This window comes from Canis lupus, chromosome 19 (genome assembly GCF_048164855.1).
Source record: "Canis lupus baileyi chromosome 19, mCanLup2.hap1, whole genome shotgun sequence".
NCBI lineage: Eukaryota > Metazoa > Chordata > Mammalia > Carnivora > Canidae > Canis > Canis lupus.
In genome coordinates, this window is record NC_132856.1 from 15,789,024 (window position 1) to 15,813,315 (window position 24,292).

Below are 24,292 nucleotides of genomic sequence, written 5' to 3' on the forward strand. Positions count from 1 at the left end.
GGGTTCACCATGGCAAAGGGAACAAGCTGGAGAATGGAGAACAGCGATTTCCCTTTCTTTAACCCAGAAGATGAAAATGATGATGATTTAAATAGGAAAGTCTACAGAGATACCGTGCAGACAGGGCAAGGAGGTGGCTGGTGATCCTGATCCAGTGAAGAAGTAGAAAATGTAGAAATTTGTAACCATGGTCTGACATGTAAAAAGTGTGCACACCGAAGAAGTGGGATTTTTAAAATAACCAAGATGGTATTTTCTCTTGCTTGCTTGCTTGTTTTTCTCTTTCTTTCTTTGTCTTGATGAGAGGGAATGAGGTTATCCTAGTAGTAAATATATTTTAGGAATTGATGGATTCAAATAATTGGCCTCCGTATGTAGAGTCAGACCACCTCAGAGGGCAACAAACCCAGTCAACTTTAGTTTTCACAGACAAGGTTAAGGGGAATTTTTTTCATTTTTAAAAACTTGGTTGAGTATTTTTAAAAAATATCTTTCTCTTGTCATCTGTTTTCATTTCCTTGTTCTTTAAGTAGAGAGAATGTGTGTGTGTCTACGTGTGTGAGTCTGTGTGTGAGCAGTTCTCCAAGGTCGAATTCCCTCCGGCCCAAGGCGCTCTCTGTGAATATCAACCACGCCATCTTGTGGCAAATCGACATCTGTGCATCGGGTTTACAGTTCACTCTGAAAAATGAACATCACTTTTGAAAAAAAGCAATATCATGATTTCTCATTACCTTCAGTCATTAAATAAAATATCAATTCTGAGGCCATGAGTATAAACTAGAATGTAAAGTATTTATATGCTTGTTACAAAATATTTGCTGTGCTGCGGACAGTTAAAAATCTAATAGATACAAAACCCTTTACCAGAATTTTCCACGTAAAGCTTGAGAATCAGATCAGTGATTATAGTTGTAAAGACTTTACTTTTTCACTGAAACTACAGTAGGTCCTCCTCATCCTTCTCTACTTCAGCCCCTTATTATTTCCTTCAGATTATTTATTACATCTTCCTGTTATTTTATTTGCTTTTTTCCTCCAAAATTGCTCTTAGAATGTAGTAAATTTCATGAGATTAGGGATTGCTTCAGTGTTTTTCAGCTTTGTATGCCTAATGCTTAGTATTATTCCTGGCACATAATAGGTACTCAATAAATATTCATCAAGTGAGTTTCATTGAATTAAAAATACCTCATAAATAAACTCAAATAAAAAAGTTATATGAACACATACAAATTAGAAAAATCCCTCTGATTAAAGTGAACTAACATTGTTCAGGAAATTATGTCAAACTGGTTCTGATATATGTCTCTGGTACCTGCAAAAGCTCCAGTGTTTAGGGATATGCTGCCACAGTAAAACTGCTAGAATGCATCCATTCTTCAGTGATAGGTCATTAGTAATGAAAAGTCCTCTTATTTAGACTAGGATCTTAGCAGTAAACTGCTGCCTTTCAGAATCAACAATCAACTCAAAGAACAGCTGGGAAATTCACATCTTGATGTCTTCCAGATTTCACTGAAGTGTCATGTAAATAATTGATTTAAGCCCCAACATTGGTAGCATCATAACTTTCTAAGTTATGGTATAGTGGATGTCAGTGCACTGGAAGCAACATGCTAGGGATCTGCTCTCTTGGATATAAACTTAGTCATGTCACATCAAATATTCATTTTAAGTCCTAATACCACATCTGTACTTTGACTTCTGACAAATGCCAACTGTTTCCCAACACATATTCTTGTCACAGGTAAAAGCTATTCAAACACCAGAAGAAGAAATGATGGAAAGGTAGAAAGCTGAACTGCACATGATTTTGAATTTGACACTGTGTAGATTTTGTGTTCACTTGTCTTCATTCAGTTTAGAGAGCAATCTTACAGGTTCCCAAAAGTTCATCAAGAGGCATTATTCACTTCATTGCAAGTTTGTGAACCTCCCATAAGAAAACAGGGTGTGGATGAATTAATGATCACAATAAATCAAAGTCCTCATCATATTTGAGGGAGAGGATGTGTTCTGGTTGGCTCTTCCTCCTCCCCCCCCCCCTCAACCCTCACCAGAGATCCCAGTAAATCATGGAGAGAGTATGGAAGTGGGGCTCTACTAGCTGAATTGTTTTTATTTACAGCAGTAGGAATCAAAATTTAATGTGTATTGAAATCATCTGCAAAACTTACTACAATGCAGAGTCCTATGCCCAGCCCCTTCTTCCTCTATGGATATGTAGAAGCCAGGAATCTGGTTATGTATGAGTCAAGGCATAGAACACACTTTGGGACACTTCAAAGTACTACTTTCTGCCCTGTAAATGTGGGGACTCTTCTTCACCACTGTATTTCAAGTGGCCCTGGTACATGGCTGGTATGTAATAAGTAACTTGTAGGGTGGGACAGTGGGTGGGTGGAATGATGGATGGAATGATGAATATGTAGATCTTAGGGACTCAGAGTAATCAAGAGTAAAATTTCCAAGGTCCCAAGATTCCTTGAATGTATCCTTAAAATTCTGATACATCGAATGTTGCGTTTGCTCCTGATTTCATGTGACCTTTATTTAAATACCATCTCTCTTTGGCAACAGAATAATTTTGTCACTTGGGATTAAAAGTGATATTTTTTGCAAAATGGCAAACCATCTTGACATTTCATTACAAATCTTTTAACAAATTTCTGTTCTCATACAAAACTGTTCTTCCAAGTGGAAAAGAGACCACCACCCCCATCAGTGGTTTTATAAAAACAAAATGCTTCTTTGCAGTGAGAATACAGAGGGGCCCTAGGGAGTGGCTGTGAGTGAGGACAGCTGGATTCCACATGTATCTCCTCTACCAATCCAACCTGTGACCTTGAAATGCCTAAACCCCAGTTTCCTCATCTGTAAAATGAGATATTTCACCAGATGGTCTCTAATGCCCTTTGGGCTATACATATTACTTCAAAGCTTTGTAGCTTTGAAATGCCTAACATCCTTGGGTGCAAAAAAAAAAAAAATAGACTTTCCTAAAGGCCTCCATTAGTTATATTAGGAGAAGCAGAATAATGGCTCCTTCAAAGATGTTCATGTTTTTATCCTCATACCTGTGAATATGCTATTTTACATGGAAAGGGGGACTTTGCAAATGAGATTAGGTTATGGGCCTTGAGATAGGGAGATTATCCTGCTCATCCAGGTGCACGCAATCTAATCATAAATCCAGAAGCTAAGAACCTTTCCTGGCTGTGATTAGAGAGAGACATGTGACTGCAGAAAGGTGAAGTCAGAGAGCACATTGGTGGCTTTAAAAATGGAGGAAGGGAGCATAAACCAAGGAATGTGTACAGCCTCTGAAAGCTGGAAAAGACGAGGTAACAGATTCTTCTCCAGAGTTTCTGGAAAGGAATGCAGCCATACCAATGCCTTCTTTTCAGCCCAGTCAGACCTGAGTCAGGCTCCCAACTCGAACTGTAAGATAATTAATTTGTATTGTTTAAACTGCCTAGTTTGTGGTAAATTATTATGGCAGCAGTAGAAACCAAATATGCCCTAATAATACAAGGAATATTCAGAAGTCTGAATAGGTAAACCAGGGCCTCCTATAAGCATATCCTTGAGGGTCATTTAGCCCGGGGCATAATTTGATATCCTTAACAATTCCAATTTAAGAATCCTCAAATTTAGACTTTTTGACACTGATCTCCAAAAAACCCCTTTGAAAAGTAAAAAAGTAAAAATAAAATATATATATACAATGTGTGTGTATAAATGTGTGTATAAATATACTCAGTCAGGTATATTGTCAGGTTAATTTTTCCACACCCCTAGGAAAACCACTGGATTTTATACTGAATGACCAATATAAAAACTAGATTGATAATTTGTAACAAATGCCACTCAGGTTAAGCCAGTTGCAGTGGGCATACCCAGTGAAAATAATAAAAGGACATTCTGAGGCAGGTAGCCTCTGTTGTGCAGCACTGAATCAGAGGGGTAGGTGATCTAGGTCTGAGAAACTTGAAGGCTATAAGCAGCATTTGGATATATGTAAGAGTCTAGAATAAAAGGAGACCTTGGAGGTTTCCCAGACCTCCTCTTACATTTCACAGATAACCAAACCAAGACTGAAAGATCAGGAACTGTCCCAAAACTGAAGTAGAATACTCCTGAAGTATTCTTATTTCTGTAGTAGAAGGCCTTATGATCGAAAGGAAAACAGGATTGCAAAGTAAACTTAGATCACAGTGTCCTAGAATCTGCATTGCATAAACTTACCTGGCAAGTCACCTGTCACATCACATTTTGAGGTCTTGCTACTCAAACCAAGAAGTTGATCATGATTTTTGGAGGCAGCAGGTGAAGGAGACAGCTGAGAAATAAAAACTGACATGTAAGCTATCAACTAATGGAGCTACAAAATAAGCACACACATCTCAAAATAAGTAGAATCTCTAAATGGTCTGCAATCTACCTTGACCTAAATTATCTGGATAATTTGCATATTATCACTGGTTTGATTCCATAACAAACATTAATGGTCACCATCTAGAGGTGGAAGAAAACTTAGGAGCATCTAATCTATCCCCAGAATTGTATAAATGGAAACAGGCCCAAGAGGTTGAGGGATGCATCCCAGTGGCAGAGCCAGGATTTCAGCCCCATTTGTCAACTCCCAGGCCCGTGCTTATGCCCTCTGCTTGGTGAAACTTAGATGATGCTTTACTGTGAAGACCCTCAAAGCTTCATTAAATGTATGTTCAGTTGCAGCCCCACCTGCTACCATTTGCCTGTCAGTCTGAAAATTGTACCTCCTGAGTTCAGAATTCTTATGCTCTGACAGAGAAAGAAAAAATGGGCTTGTAATCCCAACTTTTTGGTGAATAAATAAGACAGTGTAGTAGGCCGAGGACAAAACTTCCTTAAGGAGATTTAGATAGAAACACTAATTAGTCACCAGATATCTGATCCCCTAATGGCCAAAATGTTTGGGAAAACCGGACTTCACTTTCTCTTCCTCCACCAAATAACACTGTGTTAACAGGCTGTCAGTGATTACCCTGACATTCAGCTTAATATATTTAACGAGAGATAAAGACGTCCATCCAGAGCCATTAGATAAACTCAACTTTGGTAGTAAACCTAATTTGACAATATTATTCCAGTACTTCAAATCTTAGTCTTTGCTAGGGCAACTACTCACATCTTTACTCCTGATTTCTCTAATTCACTCTCTGAATGAATAGGCACAGAGAATGCTTACCCACCAAGTGCTACTGTTCTAGGAAAATTCATTTCACTGTTAATGCTGAAGGGACAGGAGGATTTCAGATTGGGGGTATTTGTATTCTGTGGTGTCCCTGTGCTCTTTTCAAATCTCATCCTAGAAATGAAATGCATAGGTAGGAAGAGTTGTAGTAAATGAGCACTACCCGTGGATTATTCATTTGCAAAGATTGATAATGCAATAAAATACTCCTAACTTTGAAACTATGAGTAATAAAATATAATCTTTTTTTGATATTTCTGAGTGCACTTTAAAATTATGCAGTGCCTTGGAGTCATTGAAAAGAATATTACTTTTTATAGATCATAGGACCATAGTACTTCAGAATTCAAAGAGACTTGTGTCATCTGGTTGAGAATTCACAACAAGGGTTTGTATACTTGCCAATTACAGTTGATTGGTATGGGTCCAGTATGCCATGCTGATGCTGGGTATGGGGCTAAGTAGACAAATATAATGTGATTGATTAGCAATGTCTGCCATGGGTAGAAGTAAAGAATAATCACTAGTAGGATACATATTTGCTATCCTTAACAATTCCAACATTTTCATTTTAAACATGAGAAGCCAAAAAGCTAAGCATAGTTCAAAAATTTACCTGAATGAACCAGCAGGTCTATGGTTGAGCAAGACTAGCCACCACTATTTCTATCATAGCATGCTAGCTCTGGAATATCAACTCACGATTTCTACAAAATAGAAAATCAAATAAGAGTTTCTTGAGTATCTAAAAACTTTGGCAGAAAAAGAAAAACAAGGCAGAAAATATCTTTGGATGGTGACATACATTTCCTAGGAAACTGGTGACAATTCGCTGAATAACTCAGAAGAATTTGAAGTTAATTTTCCAGTGAGGCACTATGTACTTTAAACTATAATCATGCTTTCAGAATTCATTTTTATACAGTCAATAAATATGTTTTAGTGTCTTCTCTCTGCAAGATACTGTATTAGAATTGTGAGAATAGAAATGAAACATTCTATGCAAAGATCCCCTAGCGTTCATTCAGCAGACATTTACTGAGCAGTTGCTCATGTCAGACAACTCCATCCCGGAGATTCAAAACCAAGCAAAATTCTGCCCTAAATGAGTTGTTTTCCTAGTAGGCAGTATCTGACACCATACTCAGTGGTGTCAACCAAACACAAACCAACTTTTTTGGTGTTTAGATCCACAGGAAATTCCCAAGAAACCAAAGATAGAGACAATGCTATGAAGAAAAAGGTAAAGTAAGGGAGATGCTGGCTATTTTTCAAAATAAATGCTTAGGCTTTAAATATTTTAAGTCTTTTTTATTGAAGTATGGCACATGTATATCAATCACAATGCACAGTTCAGTGAATCAACACACAGTGGATGGAATAATTACATCCATGAAAACCATCACCCAGGTCAAGAAATAAAACATTACCAGCACAGAAACCCCCATGTCCTCCCCAATCAGTACCCCTGATATCAGCCCCCAAGGATGAAAATTATCCTGACTTCCCACACCAGCCTCATTTGTCAATTCCTCAAGTTTATATAGATAAAATCATGTTATATTTATTGTTTAATGTCTGGCTTCTTTTGCTCAACAATATTTTTGTAGTTATTATCCACATTCTGGAGTAGCTAGAACTTGTTCATTTTTGTATCTGTAAATATCCTTTAGTTTCTTTATCCATTCTATCTACAAATCCACCCTGTAGGATATCTGTTTTGCTTACAGACTGGAATTATTAGGTAAAATGCTTCTATGGACATTCCTGCATGCATTTCTCCTGGAAATATACCTAGAATTGTAATTGCTGAGTCATATGGTACATTTATGGTGACCTTTATTGTAGTACTTCCAAACAGCTTTCCAAAGTGGCTACTAATCAACTTAAACTCATGCCTGTAGTACTAAAGTGTTCCCAATGCTACATATTCTCATCAACGTTTGGTATTTTCAGTATATTTAATATAATCAGTCTTGTAGCTATTTCATTAGAGTTTTAATTTGCATTTCCCTAGATTACTAAGGAAGCCTACTACTTTCTTATGTTTATTGGGCATTCAGATATCTTTTGGGAATTACCTGTTCAAACCTCTTGCTCATTTTTCATTTGGATTGCCTTTTTTTCTTTTATTTGTACAAGTTTTTGATAAGGTGGATTATATTTAAAGTAAGAACTTGTGTTCATCAAAAGACACAAGAGTGTTTCTGTCAGCGTTGAATCAAGATATATGTGACCTATTTCAGTTATTTGGAAAGAGAAGGTTTAATGATATAGAATTATTAACTAGATACAAAACCAGTTAACTGGATAACTAAAAAGGCAAAAAGAAAATACTAAGGCATCATGAAGGCAGCAAGTGCAGGAAATGGCTAACTCCCAGGAACTGGAGCAACAATTGGAAAGGATAACAACATTAAACTCAGAGCCTGGTGAAGTCAGCTGGTACTAGAGTCTCTAAGAGGGAGACCTTCAGGCTCTTGTGTAAATGCTGGGAAAGTTACAAACTGAATTTGATTGCCCCAGCAGAAACAATCTGATGCTGCTGCAATGAAGCATGAGTAGCTAGCTTGGAGTTAGGATCATGGAGACCACAGAAAGAGGAAAAAGTCCCCTCCTCCCGCCTTGCGGTATCCCTGGAGTACACCCTACTGGCAACTGATAAAGCAGAGCCTGGGGTTGGAGCTCAGAGGCTATAGCTTGATACCTAGCAAGAGAACAGAAGAACAAACAAAAGAGCAAGAGGGAGGGAAAATGCATATCCGACAGTGTGTTTGGGTGTAGGTTTGAGTGATGCCTAGAAGTTAATAAGAGCTAACCTTTGAGGAGGTGCCTACCACATTCTGGCCTGTTTTAAAGCTTCACCACGTTATCATAGCTCCTCTCGAAATGGCCTTTACCTGAGAACTCTCACTATTCCCACTTGAAAGATGAAATAAAGGCAAGAGAGTTTACATAACCTGCCAAGGGCACACTGCCGGGAGGTGCCAGATAGGGTAGGTAACAATTCAGATCAATCTAATTCATTTTTATCTTCATACTCAAATTCAAAAATAAAGAGGATTTACTGTAAAAAAGCTATAAAAGATTATGGTAAATGAGACATGAAAATTAATAGCAGGTCTCCTGGCTGAAGGGAACTTTTACAGTAATCAATATTTTCCGGTCATATTAGCTCATAAAAATATGGCAGATGGCATCAATACCTTTCTTTCTTTACCTTCTACTATCTTTATTTTCCTCTAGTTGGTCTTTTAGGAATCCTTGTCCTTGTGGTGAAAAACCACAGATTCTACTGATGGATTTGTTTAAAATTACATTACTGACAGTTGCTTGGATTTCTGTACTTTGTTCTAACAGACAGTAATTGTGTTTGGGTGAGGACAGTCCTTCTTTCTCTTCTCTACAATCAAAACTCAAGACCAGGCTGCTCTTAAAGCTGTAACCAACAGGAAAACTCTCTCATGTTGGCTGCATACAACTGTTTGTATGAATTTGAGCCACCTACATATGGAGCACAGCAATTTTGCTTTCCTCACTCACAGACACAGCCTCAGTGTGCTGATCTGCCAGAAATTTGGAGAAAAATAAGAGAACTCATTTATTCATTTATTCTCAAGTTGAAGTGTAGAGTCAGCTGCAAATCTGACTTTCGGTAAAAGACAGACCAGCATGGCAGTATTGTGAAATTAAAAGTGGAAGCTAACATTTATTGGGCACCCTCTGGATCTCAGGCAGGATGGTAGGTACTGCCACTGCCTCCTACCCAGTGTGTGCTCGTCCATCCCCCCAGCTCAGCTGAATCTCCACCCTGCAGCCAAATGCCAAACCTGATCACATGACTCATTGTGATGGGGAAGATTAAAATTCTTAACTCTGTGTACCAGGCACTGCTTTCCCTATAGCCTGACTTCAGCCAATTACACCTTCACCCCCTGACCTCTATCCTACTAGGTTCCTTCTGACTCAGGGCTCTTGCACATGCTCTTTCTGCTTTTCTCTCCTGTTCCCCACATACACCTCTTTCCCCTAGTTGACTCTTATCTTCAGATATCATTTCCTGAGGGAAACTTCTTTGATTTCCCTTTCCAAACAGGTGAGGTCCTCTACTTAGAGGCTCATAGCTACCTGGATTTTCTCTTTATGTCATCCGTCATTTATGATATAATACTCTCATGTCTATTTAAGCTTTGTCTATTTTTCCCACTAGACTGTAGGTTCTCGGAGATGATAGGCATGCCTGTATCCCTTACCATCATGTGTCCACAGCACCTAACAATGTACTGGAACATGGTCACCATTTGAGAAGGATGTCATGAAGGAGTCATTAACATCCATAATCACAGCTGGTAGGGTACATCAAGCAACCTGTTTATTCTACATCTGGTTTGAATTTTTCCCCCCACAAAGGCCAGGGCACATTCATATTCTCATGTCAGCTGCTTTCACTTCTTTATCTATTTGAGTAGGGTATACTTGATTGTCACTCTTCTGATGACAGTACACATGAAGCCATGAGGGTGACTGCATGAGCAGTTGCACGGTGAAGTTCTATGGTGGGGCCTGAGGATATTCATTTTAGCAAGTTCTCCAGGTGTCCTGAGCCCACCTTGAATGGCACTGCCTTGGCCCCACACCCTATTCCATTTTCACCCCTTAAACCTACCTGCTTTCAGAAATCTCCCCTCCACTCCAAGACCTTTGTATCTTCACATTGGGCCCTGCATTAGTTTCCTTTCCCCACTATGCCAAATTCCCACAAGCTCCATGGCTTAAAATGAAACAAGTATAACTATCTTACAGTTTTAGAAGTCAGAAGTCCAGAATGTCTCTAAGCTGAAATCAAAGTTTTAGAAGGACTGTATTCCTTCTAGAGGTTCAAGGGGAGAATTTGTTTCCTTGCCTTCCCCAGCTTTTGCCAGCCATTGCATGCATGGGCTACCACCTCACTGGTTCTCTGCTTCTGTTGTCATGCCTCCTTCACTGACTCTGACCTCATGCATCCTTCTTATAAAGACCATAGGTGATTATACTGAGCCATCCAGGTAGTCAGGATAATTTTCCATCTCAAGATCCTTAATTGAACACATCTGCAAAGTCCCGTTTTCCATTTATATATTCACAGGTTCTAGGAGAAGGATGTGGACATCTTTAGAGGTTTATTACACAGCCTAGCATATGCTCCAATCCCCACATCATAATTCTTCCTTTCCTACCATTTCTAGGGAAGAAATGCCCCTTATATTTGCCAAAGTTTACACCGTAACTTTTCCCTACACCTGCTCTTCACATCCTCCCACATTGCCTGCCCCTCCTGTTGTCAAATATTACATCCCATTGTCTTCAGCAGTAGTGAGTGAATTCTTTTTGGAGACAGACTGGCCTGGGTTTGAATTCCCCGCTCTGTTACTTCCATGCTGTGTGGACTTAGACATAGAACTTCAACTCTAGCTCCCTTCTAGTAGATTTACGAATGTCTCCCTTCAGGGCTGTTGGGAGGATTAATGGAAATAATGGATGGGAAGTCTCTCTCCCACAGCCTGTCAGATGGAAAGCACTCAGATAAAGAAAATTTTGCCATTATTATCTTCATTGTTTCCCCTTCTATTCTAATTTGTTTTTATTTTCTTTTTTTATTTTTATTATTATTTTTTAATAAATTAATTTTTTATTGGTGTTCAATTTGCCAACATACAGAATAACACCCAGTGCTCATCCTGTCAAGTGCCCCCCCCAATGCCCGTCACCCATTCACCCCCACCCCCCGCCCTCCTCCCCTTCCACCACCCCTAGTTCGTTTCCCAGAGTTAGGAGTCTTTATGTTCTGTCTCCCTTTCTGATATTTCTTACCCCTTTCTTCTCCCTTCCCTTATATTCCCTTTCACTATTATTTATATTCCCCAAATGAATGAGAACATACACTGTTTGTCCTTCTCCGATTGACTTCCTTCACTCAGCATAATACCCTCCAGTTCTATCCACGTTGAAGCAAATGGTGGGTATTTGTCATTTCTAATGGCTGGTAGTATTCCACTGTATACATAAACCACATCTTCTTTATCCACTCATCTTTCGATGGACACCGAGGCTCCTTCCACAGTTTGGCTATTGTGGACATTGCTGCTAGAAACATCGGGGTGCAGGTGTCCCAGCGTTTCATTGCATCTGTATCTTTGGGGTAAATCCCCAACAGTGCAATTGCTGGGTCGTAGGGCAGGTCTATTTTTTACTGTTTGAGGAACCTCCACACAGTTTTCCAGAGTGGCTGCACCAGTTCACATTCCCACCAACAGTGTAAGAGGGTTCCCTTTTCTCCGCATCCTCTCCAACATTTGTGGTTTCCTGCCTTGTTAATTTTCCCCATTCTCACTGGTGTGAGGTGGTATCTCATTGTGGTTTTGATTTGTATTTCCCTGATGGCAAGTGATGCAGAGCATTTTCTCATGTGCATGTTGGCCATGTCTATGTCTTCCTCTGTGAGATTTCTGTTCATGTCTTTTGCCCATTTCATGATTGGATTGTTTGTTTCTTTGGTGTTGAGTTTAATAAGTTCTTTATAGATCTTGGAAACTAGCCCTTTATCTGATATGTCATTTGCAAATATCTTCTCCCATTCTGTAGGTTGTCTTTGAGTTTTGTTGACTGTATCCTTTGCTGTGCAAAAGCTTCTTATCTTGATGAAGTCCCAATAGTTCATCTATTCTAATTTGGACTCTGGAGGTCTATACCACTTTTAAATATGGTTGGGTTCTCTCTGTAAGCCACCACTCCAATAGCATATGCCATGACTGGGTAGACATAGGCTGGCCTTTTCTATTTGCCACATTGTTTTCTAAGTTGAATTCAGTCCAACAGTTTTTTATTAACCCCCCACCTCCCCCTGGGTTGTTTGCTGAGCATACGCAGGTGCGTAAGACATTCCTCAGGGTTGGGCAATGGAATACGTAAAAATAAAATTTCAAAGTAAAGTGACAAGTGCCATAGTTGCTTGGAGACATCAGAAAAGATTTCTAGATAAAGAGATACTTGAGCTGAGTGAAGTAGGAAATACTTTTTGCAGGAAAGGGGTTATTGCTCTTTGTATTCTTCAATTATATCACTGCCCAAGGCACTGGGCCAAACTCTATCATCAGCAAGATTTACGCTTGAGTGTTTCAGAATAATAAGAGCTTCACCATTCTGTTCTTTCAAGCCCAAGCCTGGCACAGACAGAGCTTGTGGTGCAGGCCTGGTTAATCCCAGGATACCCTACTTTTCTAGGGACAGGCATGATATAAATTTAAAGCAGCACCATCAGTTTTCTTGATTAGAATATGGTGACTACCCAAGCATCTTCAGCCAGCACTGAGAGACTCCTGCCAACAGGAAGACGGCCGTGTGATAAAATATAAAGAAGATCAGGCTGAGCTATAAATCAGTGGCTGTCTGACTTTTTAGATCTTGACTCATTAGAGCAGAGTGAAAAACCTACCTCCACACATCCTGTGCATGCCAGCTTTCTAAAGCAAAAGAATTCTGTGATGGCTAAGTATTGGAGTGAGCTCATAACAATAAAATCTCTGAAAATGCATGTCAGCCAACACAGTGATCAACAAAAGCAAATCCCAACATAATTTCTCAACTAAATTAATGCAATAAAAAGAGCAACAACCCAAAACCAATCCAATTGAAAGCAGCACTGATGCTATACATCTAACACAGCATCCTTCCAGAAGGTCGTGGGAGTCCCTTCGCTTCTCGTGCTTACGTGTTCTCAGTAAAAGCTTTGCAATATTGCCAAAGCACTGGGTGGCTGCCAGACTTATTGACAGAATATAAAATGGAGGTTTTAGCAAACTCTACTAATGCCTTAATTTTAATTTATGAGAACCAAGTTTTAGTTACCTGTATGTTTTAATGTTATTAATAAATAGTCCTTAGTTGTGTATCAATGTGAAAATCTATGGGCTTGTGTCTACTATCTGCAAACAAACAATAAAAAGACTTACATTCTCAGATCCATTTATAATCTATGCAGGAAAAGCCTTGCAACCTACAGTGGACTCAAGCTCTACTCAAAGATACTACGCTCCAAGTGAAACCAGCATGCATTCTTCATCTCCTAGTCCCCTTGATGTGGTTCTCTTTTCATCTTTCTTGGAGGAAGCCAAGGAGTGTCACACAGCACTGCAAGAATCAAGAATAACACTAAAAATGTATGTCAGAGCATGAATCTGGAGGTAGATCCAGAAACTAGAAATCCAGGGACGAAGAGGGTAGGACAAAGGTTAAGGAGCACACAATGAGCTAAGGTTTATGGTTACCTGAATTTACAGATTTCTAGAAAATGAAAGCTAGTTGTGACATAGAAAAGCATTCATCTTGAACCTTTCATAGGGAAAAAAAGTGAGTTATCACAAAAAAATAGAAATGATAGCATGTACCTCTCAATATTGCTGTAAATTCAATGAAAGGACACATGCAAAGCACATGGATTGATTTTGGATCAGAGTAAATGTTTAACAAATGTTTGCTCATTCCTGAGTGACAGGACCAGAATAAGTCTCCTCATTTAGAGGAAGTGTTTTGTCAGGCTGCCAACAAACCCTACCATATAGGAAATTCATATTAAAACAGTGGTAATCTCAAGAGCATGAAACTGACTCCAAGCTCTGGTACACTCTGAGTGAGTTCATATGCTTCTGTCCAGATAGGCATGAATCTCAGGCTCAGTTTAGAATTCTATCTATTAAGGTAATTCTTTATATGCTACCTCCCATGGCAGGAAGTTCTACAGAGCTTTTGCCACACCATGGCTTATGCATCTCATCTCAGATACTCCTATGACTTCTCTGAAAAAAAAAAATATGCTCTTAATTTTTTTAATTAAAGTTATTATTAGGGACTCCTGGGTGGCTCAGCGGTTGAGTGTCTGCCTTCAGCTCGGGGCATGATCCCGGGGTCCTAGGATCGAGTCCCATGTCGGGTTCCCTGCAAAGAGCCTGCTTCTCCCTCTGCCTGTGTCTCTGCCTCTGTGTATGTGTGTCTCTAATGAATAAATAAATAAATCTGTAAAAAAAAGTTATTAAAGTAATTACCTATATTTTAATTTACTGATAAGTTACTTAGAATTATGACCTATTGAAAAAATAGAAACGTCTTAGAAGCCAGGAAGGGAAAAAAATCCCAGTATCCAAAGGTAACCACCCTTTCAGAATATTTCATTATTTAGGCTGCACATTGTTTTGTTTGTGCCTTTCTTTCTGTACACCTGTCAGAAACTGACTCTGGCTCACTTAAGCAGAAAATATTTTAATGGGAAAATAGCTGATCACTCACAAAATATTGGACATTTTGTTTGTCTCAACCTTCCATATCTTAAATAATGCCAACAAAAATACTTTGTGCATTGGGACACCTAGGTCGCTCAGCGGTTGAGCCCCTGCCTTCGCCTCAGGGCATGATCCCGGAATCCTGGGATCGAGTCCCACGCTGGGATCCCTGCATAGAGCCTGCTTCTCCCTCTGCCTGTGTCTCTGCCTCTCTCTCTCTGTGTCTCTCATGAATAAATAAAATCTTAAAAAAAAAAAAAAAAGAATACCTTGTGCACAAATTTTTATCTGTTCATTGAATTATTTCCATGGGTTTGAATTCTAGGAGTAAGGACTAGGGTTGAATCCTTTTAGGTCATGAGATCCTTATTTTGGGGTCTTGAATTTTGATTAAGTTCTTGGATAGCTACTATAAATCTGTAAGTAATTCTTATGAAGGAAAATGAGTGATAAACCTCCTCCGTGTGTTTCATGTCTAAGATGCATATAATATAAGGCTTACCAACTGCTCTTTGTCCACATTGTGGCTATTGCTGCAGCCAGATGAAGAGCTCTGATGTCATTGTTGAAACTTGGGCAGTTGGAAGAGGGGACTCCATGTGTTGCTGCTGCCCCACTAACTAGCCCTGTGTCAGTGCTGGATGCAACCATTGAGACAAAGTGGCCGAGACTCAGTCCTTTGCCTCTAAGAAGGTCCCTATGCTTTTTTTAAAAAAGATTATTTATTTATCATGAGAGACACATAGAGGCAGAGACACAGGCAGAGAAAGAAACACGCTCGCTATGGGGAGCCTACTGCAGGACTCAATTCCAGGATCCCAGGATCACGCCCTGAGCTGAAGGCAGATGCTCAACCACTGAGCCACCCAGGTGTCCCAGTCCCTTCACTTCTTAGAAATGTGTCCCCTTCTTCTCCGGGAACCATCATGGTTCACCTGTCATAAAAAACAAAATGAAACAAAGCATATAATGTGGCCCACTGCCCTGGATACCCTGCTATGTTGTTTATAGGCCCACTTCCCTAGCCGCCACCTTCACACTATAACCCAGCCAAGGAGAGAGATTCTATTTTAGTCATCTTTTTTCTCTGCTAGCTCATTACTCTCTTTCTCCCAGTGGAATGTAAACTCTGTAAGGACAGGCACTTCTGGGGTTTTTCTTTTTCCTGGCAGTTTCCTCAGTTCTTTTTTACTTTTTTTTAAAAGAGTTTATTTATTTATTCATAAGAGACACACAGAGAGAGGCAGAGACATGGGCGGAGGGAGGAGAAGCAGGCTCCATGCAGGGAGCCCTCTGTGGGACTCAATCCCGGGACCCGATCAGGCCCTGAGCCCAAGGCAGATGCTCAATCACTGAGCCCCCCAGGTGTCCCTCCTCAGTTCTTTAACAACATTTGGCCCATGAAACACACACAGTGAGTACAATGGTTAACTTAAGTTGAAGAACAGCCAGGCAGTATAGGGTCTAGAGTCTTCATGTGATTGTTCTCTCTAAACACATCTGGATTCATTTCTCGGCTCTGGCACTGGCTTTCAAAGCACCTGAGCCTTTTTTTTTGTCTTCCTGGCCCTCCAGTTAGCTCCTCTACTGAGCACATTATGAGACTCTCTTTTATCCATCTTTCTATTTTTAATTAATTGAAAGTCACATTACTCAGATATCTATTAATAACTTAATGTGAGGTATTTTCCCAATGAACACCTAGGTTATAAATTTTCCTACTGTCTCATAATATAAATGATAAACTGATGTCAGTTGCAGCTAAGGATACAAGTCCTAGCATTGGGGAACCCCAACTGAATTCATGCATTTTGAATTATATTTATTCAAACCCTAATTTAATTGGCTTTCTGCCTCTCTTCTAATTTCTCTCGTAAGTTGCTGGACTTTCTCCCATACAGATATGATGAGATACATTATTCTAGTTACAGCTGAACTTGGTCATTGTGCTGGTCTCTTATTTTCAAGCCAGTGGCATATGAAATTATTCAGTTCCAGGCCATTGGACGGCATCACAGCATTTTAGAACATCCAGGGATCATGGAACTTTGTTCCCCTGCAAGTGTAGAAAGATGAGGATAGTTAAAAGCATCAACCTCAACCGTTCCAGTTTCCTTCATTATAGTTGTTTATGCATCCGTGTGAAACTCTGTTTGAGTGAAGTATTTTGAAACATGTATATTTATGAACACACATGTGAACATGTGTATACAAATAGACGTATTCATATATACATCCAAGTGCACACAGAGAAGACCTCTGATAGAGTTCCACCCTGTGGTAGAAGTTACTAATGGAACCAAAATACAGAATAAATAATATTCTTTCCTGACTCCTTGAAGTCAGGCTCGGCCCTCGGATGCACGTTGGCCATTAAAATAAGAGGGAGGTGGTGTGTGTCACTCGCAGGCCGAAGCAGTCCTCCAGAAGGAGGTGCTGATATGGGAGTGCCCTAGATTGAAGCAGCCTGCACTGGGGTTCTGTCTCCAGGGTTACCACACCCAGTGCAGACTTGATTTGAGCAAAAAAATACCCTTGTTGTGTTAAGGTGCTGAGAGTTTTTTACTGTGGTAAAACCTCCCACTTCCTGGCCATTGTAAACCCTTGGCCAAGAGAGAAGACACTGAAACGACCTAGCTGTGAGCCCAGGTCACCATGGGAAACAAGGCAAGGGTGGAATCTGGGACTCCTTCCCCCTCGCCTTGTGTTCTTCTCCTTGTACTCTACTCCTTTGCTTCCTCGCTACGGTGCAAACACCCTGTGGAATCAGGAAAAGCTAGAAAGCAAATCATGAAATGGTTTTGTACACAAGTTTAAAAACATAAATTGTTCACCATTTTACTATCTTGCAAAATCTTCCCTACTTTCCCTGTCAAATAAGAGATGGATGTGATTGCAAGAAGTCTCAGTAAATTGCCACATTAAGTATCGTCACAAATAATCATTCTTGCAAATAACCCAACATGCCTGAGACTTGAATAGGCTCTGGTGTACCTGAAAATATTATGAAAGCAGTGAAAGACGTATATAAAGGCATTTTTTTTTCAAATCCCAAATTATTCACCAATATTACTGAAATATGAAAGTGAGTAGTTAATAAAATTGTCAACATTTTGAAAGGGCTATGAAATATCCTCACCACATCTAGTTTTTATGCTTGCTCACAGAGCAGGTTTCCCTGTTCTCTCCCCTGCAGGTCTGCATAAAGCAGACAAGATCCATCTTTCATTCCCTTAGAACCCTGGGATTTACAGGATCACAGACACCGAGACACTCATTTAGAGGCAGTGGCTGCCAGACCCAGCACTTGAAGGTGAGAAGCAGACTGGAAGAAAGGATGTCTTGCTGGATATATTGTGTTTTTTCCTGATAGATAGGTTGCCAAAAAATTTTAAAAGATTCTCCATTTGGACAAGTTTAGGAGAGTATTTGCGGTTTCTGGAGACTAGAAATAAGAGAATTACCATGACTTTATTCTAAAGATTTTAAAGGTAATGACAGCACCATGAGAACAGCTCAAAGAACTACGTGAAAATGATCCCCTTTGTGAATGAATCACAGAACTACAAAGGATTGAAAGATCCCTAACTCTGATCCTTTATGGTCAAGGGAAGCCTAAGTGAACATGAAGCCTTGAGGGTAGAACCCCTCACGGCCTGGCACAGTGCTCGGAGCATCTTTGTGAGGCATATAATTCATGGACAGTGGATAGGAGAGCAGAAGGTGCTCTGGTAATAAGTACTGTAATAACACCAGACACGTGCCTGGGCTGCCCGGGCACACCAGGATGTGGTGCCATGTGGTGTCATTCTGTCTACACATACAAGAGGTTGCAAACACAGTGCTAGCCAGATCTGGGGAGGTAACACACTGGCTGTTTGGGGTCTCTGACCAACAGGGGCTGCCCATCTAAATGGGCAGCTGCCACTTCCTACAAGACAACTATTCCCATACCTGAATCCCACCAACAGCTGCCAAACCTTCCTGTTTTTTGAATAGAAATCAATACTCACATGTGTACTTTTCAATTTCCAAATGTCACCAACGAATTCAAAAACTCAAACTATCACAAAAGACAAAACAGATCCTCCTAACTCTAGCTGGGTGGTCACTAGTATTTTACTTCTTACCAGTGGAGGAGCAAGCTGCCATATATATGGAAGTGGGAAAAGACTCTTGGAACAAGGTAAATCTGTTACTTGCATGTGCTTCTATGCCAAAGAGTAAAGAACTGGAAGGTGTATGCAGTTCCAATATTAATGGATTAATCGCTTAATTAAAAATGGTGATGGATGAAATAGCACCCTTTTATTGCCGGCTCACAGGGCAGCAGAGAGGCTCCCCCAGGTCAGGTTTCACCTGCTTCACCGCCCTGGTGGCTGGCCCTCTTGCTGGGAGACTAAAGTGTATGTAAGCTGTGACCCCTGCCCAATACCCACCCTGCTCCATGCAAGACTGGCTCTTGAAAATGGCACACACAGGGATCCCTGGGTGGCGCAGTGGTTTGGCGCCTGCCTTTGGCCCAGGGCGCGATCCTGTAGACCCGGGATCGAATCCCACGTCGGGCTCCTGGTGCATGGAGCCTGCTTCTCCCTCTGCCTGTGTCTCTGCCTCTCTCTCTCTCTCTCTCTCTCTGTGACTATCATAAATAAATAGAAATTTAAAAAAAAAAAAAAAAAAAAAAAAAGAAAATGGCACACACAGCAGGAGGGAGGAAGGGCAGCCAGGATGGGCAGTTGGGAGGGAGGAAATCTCTTGAGCACAGCCCAGTAGCAGGGAGGCAGCCCATTCTGCCAGCCCAACGCCAGGTCTCCAGCCTGCTGGGTGCCCAAAGAGAAAGGTGGAAGGAGGGGACACAAACCTGCCACTGTCACTTGGGTGACCCAGGCCTCACCTTCCAGCCAGTGGGCCAAGTTCTTGGGCTGGGACTCTGGCCTTCCCACTGCCCTGTTCAAGCACCTGGGGCCAGCAGACTCTAGGGCTGGCGCCCCTTGGCTGACAGCTGCTGCTAAATCTGCAAGGCAATGTCCAAACTGGCCTTCCACAGTTGGAGACTCAAGGGTACATGAAGGCAGGGAAGGGAAGGTGAGGTTGAGGAACCTCCCTGATGCACTGTGAGCCAACAGAAAAAGGGTGCTGTTCCATCTGTTACCATTTTTAATTAAGCGATGATTAAAGGCTGACCTTCAGAAGAACCTGGGTGGGCCAGAGGGCCTGGAGCTGAGAAGTAGGATATGTGTACCCCCGCCCCTCTTTCCCAAATGGGCACCCCAGCTTCGAGTCCCCAGTCACTCCCCTGTGTCCACTGATGATGAGAGAAGGCCCTGAACCAGTGCTTTAAAACACCGTGAAAGAACCAAACTTAAAAATCTCAGGAAACCACAGGTAGGGCCTGCTCATGTAGCTTGTGTGAGGAGAATGAACAGAAAGTTCTACCACCATTCCTGTTCCTCTGGGCTTGTCACCAGCATCTTGTACACGGTCCCTTCCACAGCTGCCTTGCAAAGGGGTAGGGGCAGAGAAGTGGGAGCAGGGGGTGGGAGGGTAGGTGGGGGAAGACCAGCACAGCAGAAGTGCAAATACAAAAATCTTAATTTACTGGGGCACCTGGGTGGCGCAGTGATTGAACATCTGCCTTCAGCTCAGGTCGTGACCCCAGGGTCCTGGGATCAAGTCCCACATGGGGCTCCCTGCAAGGAGCCTTCTTTTCCCTCTGCCTGTGTCTCTGCATCTCTCAAGAATAAGTTAATTAAAAATCTTTTTTAAAAATCTTAATTTACTGCGCACTATTTTCTCGTGTTGTAACTCGTGTTCTGAACATCAATAAATAGACATTTATTTTAAAAAATGATAACAGAATATATCTACAAGTCAATCTAGTTTGACTTTTTCTAAAATCTGTGATTTCTTTTCAAGACTCTTTTGACTGTTTGACTGGTTTTATCCATCAGACCAATTAGAGCTTAGTCTTCATCCCAGCAGGAGTGAGCAGGAATGAAATATTTTCCTTTAATCATGAGAGAAAATCTTGTCTGGAGTTGTCCTTCCCTTCTCAATATTCTCCATGGCTGCCCAGCAGACTTTGTCTACATCACATCAGCCAGAGTTGTGCCACATGGCCACCCCTAGCTGCAGAGGATTATGAGGAAGAGCAGGGGGCTATAGTGGGCTTGGTGCAAACACAACCCCACAGGGCTGCGCACACTGTGGCCTCAAACAAAATGAAGGTTGTCATCAAGGAAGAAGACAGGAATTGATGTTAGGTCAGTCAACAATGTCTGCCATGACAGTGCACTTTGCTCATTCATCTATTCATTCATGAATAAGTATTTTTTGAGCACTGATTAAGTTCCGGGCCCTGTGCTAGGCCTTTGGAACACATGAGTAAACAAAAGAGGCAGAGACTTCTGACCTCCCAAGAAGTTTCTTGGAGGGGTGAGGGAAATTTTTTAAATGAAGCTTTATAGTAATTTTAGAAGTTGACAAATGCTTTTGAGGGAAGATACAGCAGAGAAGGAGGATAGAGAAGGATAGGGACTGGGGGTCAGGTTGCAATTAGATACTAGGCAGTCCTGGAATCATTCAGGCTGCTTTGTTACGAATGAACTGTTGGGGACGAGGGTGGCAGTCCAGAGACCGATATTGAGGCTACTGCAATAATCTAGACAAGAGGTAACTAACTGACTGCTTAGACGAAGGCAGCAACATTCTTCACCACATTAAACAACAGGAGAAAGATAACACAAAAAAAAAAAAAAAAAAAAGAAGAAGGAAGCCAGAAATTTCTCTTCCCTGTGTGTGCATTCCTGTATTCCTTGCTGCTAATAAAGTGCAGAAGCCAGAAATTGAAAGAGCAGTGGGCTTTTTCATTCTCATTTTCTACCAGCCTTAATTACATCCTATTAAAGTCAGTTCTTAAGCGACAAAGCAACCATCTATGAACTTATGGATTTCCTTCCCCTCTGGTTTGCCGAGCTCCTTATCAATGAACACCTTTCACCCAAACAAGAAGACATGTGAGGAACTCAGTATGATACTTTGTTTCAGGATAAAGTTACTGAATTAAAAATAAATGGTGAATGATCATGTTTTCCTTTTTGGTTTTAATAACCGAGGCTAATCCAAGAGACCTGCTTGCTTAGATGTTTTTGTTCAGTGATCATTTGTTATTATCCCTATTGAAAGATGGAACTTTGGATGACTGGGTAGACTCTGGAGAGATGAAATAAAGGAGGGAGCAGATGGTGAATAGGAATGGTCGGTAGAAAAAGGAGAATGGGAAGTAAAAGATACGCAGATGGTAGTAGCATCAGTGACCCTGAAGCAGTGGACAAAAGAAAGAATGAGCTAATGCTTTCCCAGCTACACCTGCTGACCCCACCAGACTTACAGCTGTCCTTTCTTGTCCATTGGGTTTTTCAATGACCCAGGGTACAGATCACAACTCTGGATACCTCTGGAGAGGTATCTGGGGAGGACCATGGGCAGGTCAGAGCTTCCGCATTTAGAGGCCAGATGCTGATGTGAAAAGAAACCTCTCTGCAGGTATGCACAGTTTATTGAAATTCCATAAAGTATAGTGAAGTTGCTGATGCCACAGCATCAGTCATGTCTATCTGTACACTTGCTTTCGTCCTCTCCCCCCAGCTTCACTCTCTCTGACACCCCACACCCCACCCATTGCCTCATCATTCTATCCTGCATTTTCTTTTGTCACTCAGGCATAGACTCACCCTTCAATTGACTAGAGTGACCATCCTAACTTCACTAACCATCACAGTGATGTATTGTATGTAATTGTCATCAACCCAAATGTAAAAGGTGATACTGTTATTAGTATTGCAGATATTTTTACCTAGAACAAATCCGGGGCGGTATATGGTCCATTCTCATTTTTGCAGATGGGTACACAGAGGCCTGAGGCCATAAATGGCTCTACCAAGGCCACAAAGTGATTTGGGAACAAAGGCAGGATGACGCAGAGTGGATTCTTGAGTCTCACTCATTAGGAGGCTCTTAGCTTTTAAACTTTTCAGTGAGGCACATTTTCTGTTTAAATCTCAGATTTATCCCTGTTTTCTCCAGAACAATGCTGCTGGTTCCTCTCCACACCTCCCCTTCCCACCATGCTGAGATACCCTCTTTCCTTTGAAGATTCTTCAGCTTTCACCCTTGATAGGAGTGGTGGTGGTGAAAAGAAACTACGACTGTTTCTTTTGCTGTGCAGAAGCTTTTTATCTTGATGAAGTCCCAATAATTCATTTTTGCTTTTGTTTCTCTTGCCTTCATGTTCAAAAGCTTCTGCACAGCAAAAGAAACAGTCAACAAAACTGAGAGACCACCTACAGAATGGGAGAAGATATTGGCAAATGACCTATCAGATAAAGGGCTAGTATCCACGGTCTCTAAAGAACGTATTAAACTCAACAGCAAAGACACAAACAATCCAATCATGAAATGGGCAGAAGACATGAACAGAAATCTCACAGAGGAAGGCATAGACATGGCCAACATGCACATGAGAAAATGCTCCGCATCACTTGCCATCAGGGAAATACAAATCAAAACCACAATGAGGTACCACCTCACACCAGTGAGAATGGGGAAAATTAACAAGGCAGGAAACCACAAATGTTGGAGAGGATGCGGAGAAAAGGGAACCCTCTTACACTGTTGGTGGGAATGTGAACTGGTGCAGCCACTCTGGAAAACTGTGTGGAGGTTCCTCAAAGAGTTAAAAATAGACCTGCCCTACGACCCAGCAATTGCACTGTTGGGGATTTACCCCAAAGATACAGATGCAATGAAACGCCGGGACACCTGCACCCCGATGTTTATAGCAGCAATGGCCACGATAGCCAAACTGTGGAAGGAGCCTCGGTGTCCATTGAAAGATGAATGGATAAAGAAGATGTGGTTTATGTATACAATGGAATATTACTCAGCCATTAGAAACGACAAATACCCACCATTTGCTTCAACGTGGATGGAACTGGAGGGTATGATGCTGAGTGAAGTAAGCCAGTCGGAGAAAGACAAACATTATATGGTCTCATTCATTTGGGGAATATAAAAAGTAGTGAAAGGGAATAAAGGGAAAAGAGAGAAAATGAGTGAAAATATCAGTGAGGGTGACACAACATTAGAGACTCCTAACTCTGGGAAACAAACAAGGGGTGGTAGAAAGGGAGGTGGGTGGGGGGTTGGGGTGACTGGGTGATGGGCACTGAGGGGGGCACTTAGGATGAGCACTGGGTGATATGCTATATGTTGGCAAATTAAACTCCAATAAAAAAATTAAAAGAAAATAAGACACCACGAAAATTTGTGTCCAATCGTCCAAACCAGAAACAACCCCTCTACTAGAAAAGAATTATGCTTGGTGTGGCAGGCCTTAGTTTTTCTTTTGTCCTTTAATAACTCATCCTTAGTTGAAGTCATAATGAGTCGGCTTTTTTTTTTATAGCCAGACAATCTCACCTGCCAGTCAATCCTAGGCCTTTGTCTCTTCTGGGTGGGTCATCATCGTCTCAAGCATTTGCTTCTGATTAATGCGTGTGGGTTGTGGCACACACCTGGAAACTCCTGGAAACTGCAGAAAAGAGCATCTATCAGCTAGAAGCCGGCTCCCCTCGTTGTGACCGATGCGTCTTCCCAGTCTTCACACGTAGGCTTTGCAAGAGTCGGAGTTAGGCTGGGAAAGGAACTAGGGGTGGGGGAAGGGGAGGAGGGCGGGGGG

At 41.3% G+C, this 24,292-nt stretch overlaps 1 long non-coding RNA gene across 1 annotated transcript; it reads right to left on the bottom strand.

The window, feature by feature from the left end:
* Nucleotides 1-5,644: 5,644 nt before the first annotated feature.
* Nucleotides 5,645-24,257, bottom strand: LOC140609946 (uncharacterized). The gene is made up of 3 exons (XR_012011719.1): nt 24,034-24,257; nt 5,859-5,949; nt 5,645-5,699 (listed from the first exon to the last, which is right to left on the bottom strand). It is a non-coding gene; the product is annotated as an uncharacterized lncRNA (long non-coding RNA).
* Between the last annotated feature and the right edge of the window lie 35 nt (nt 24,258-24,292).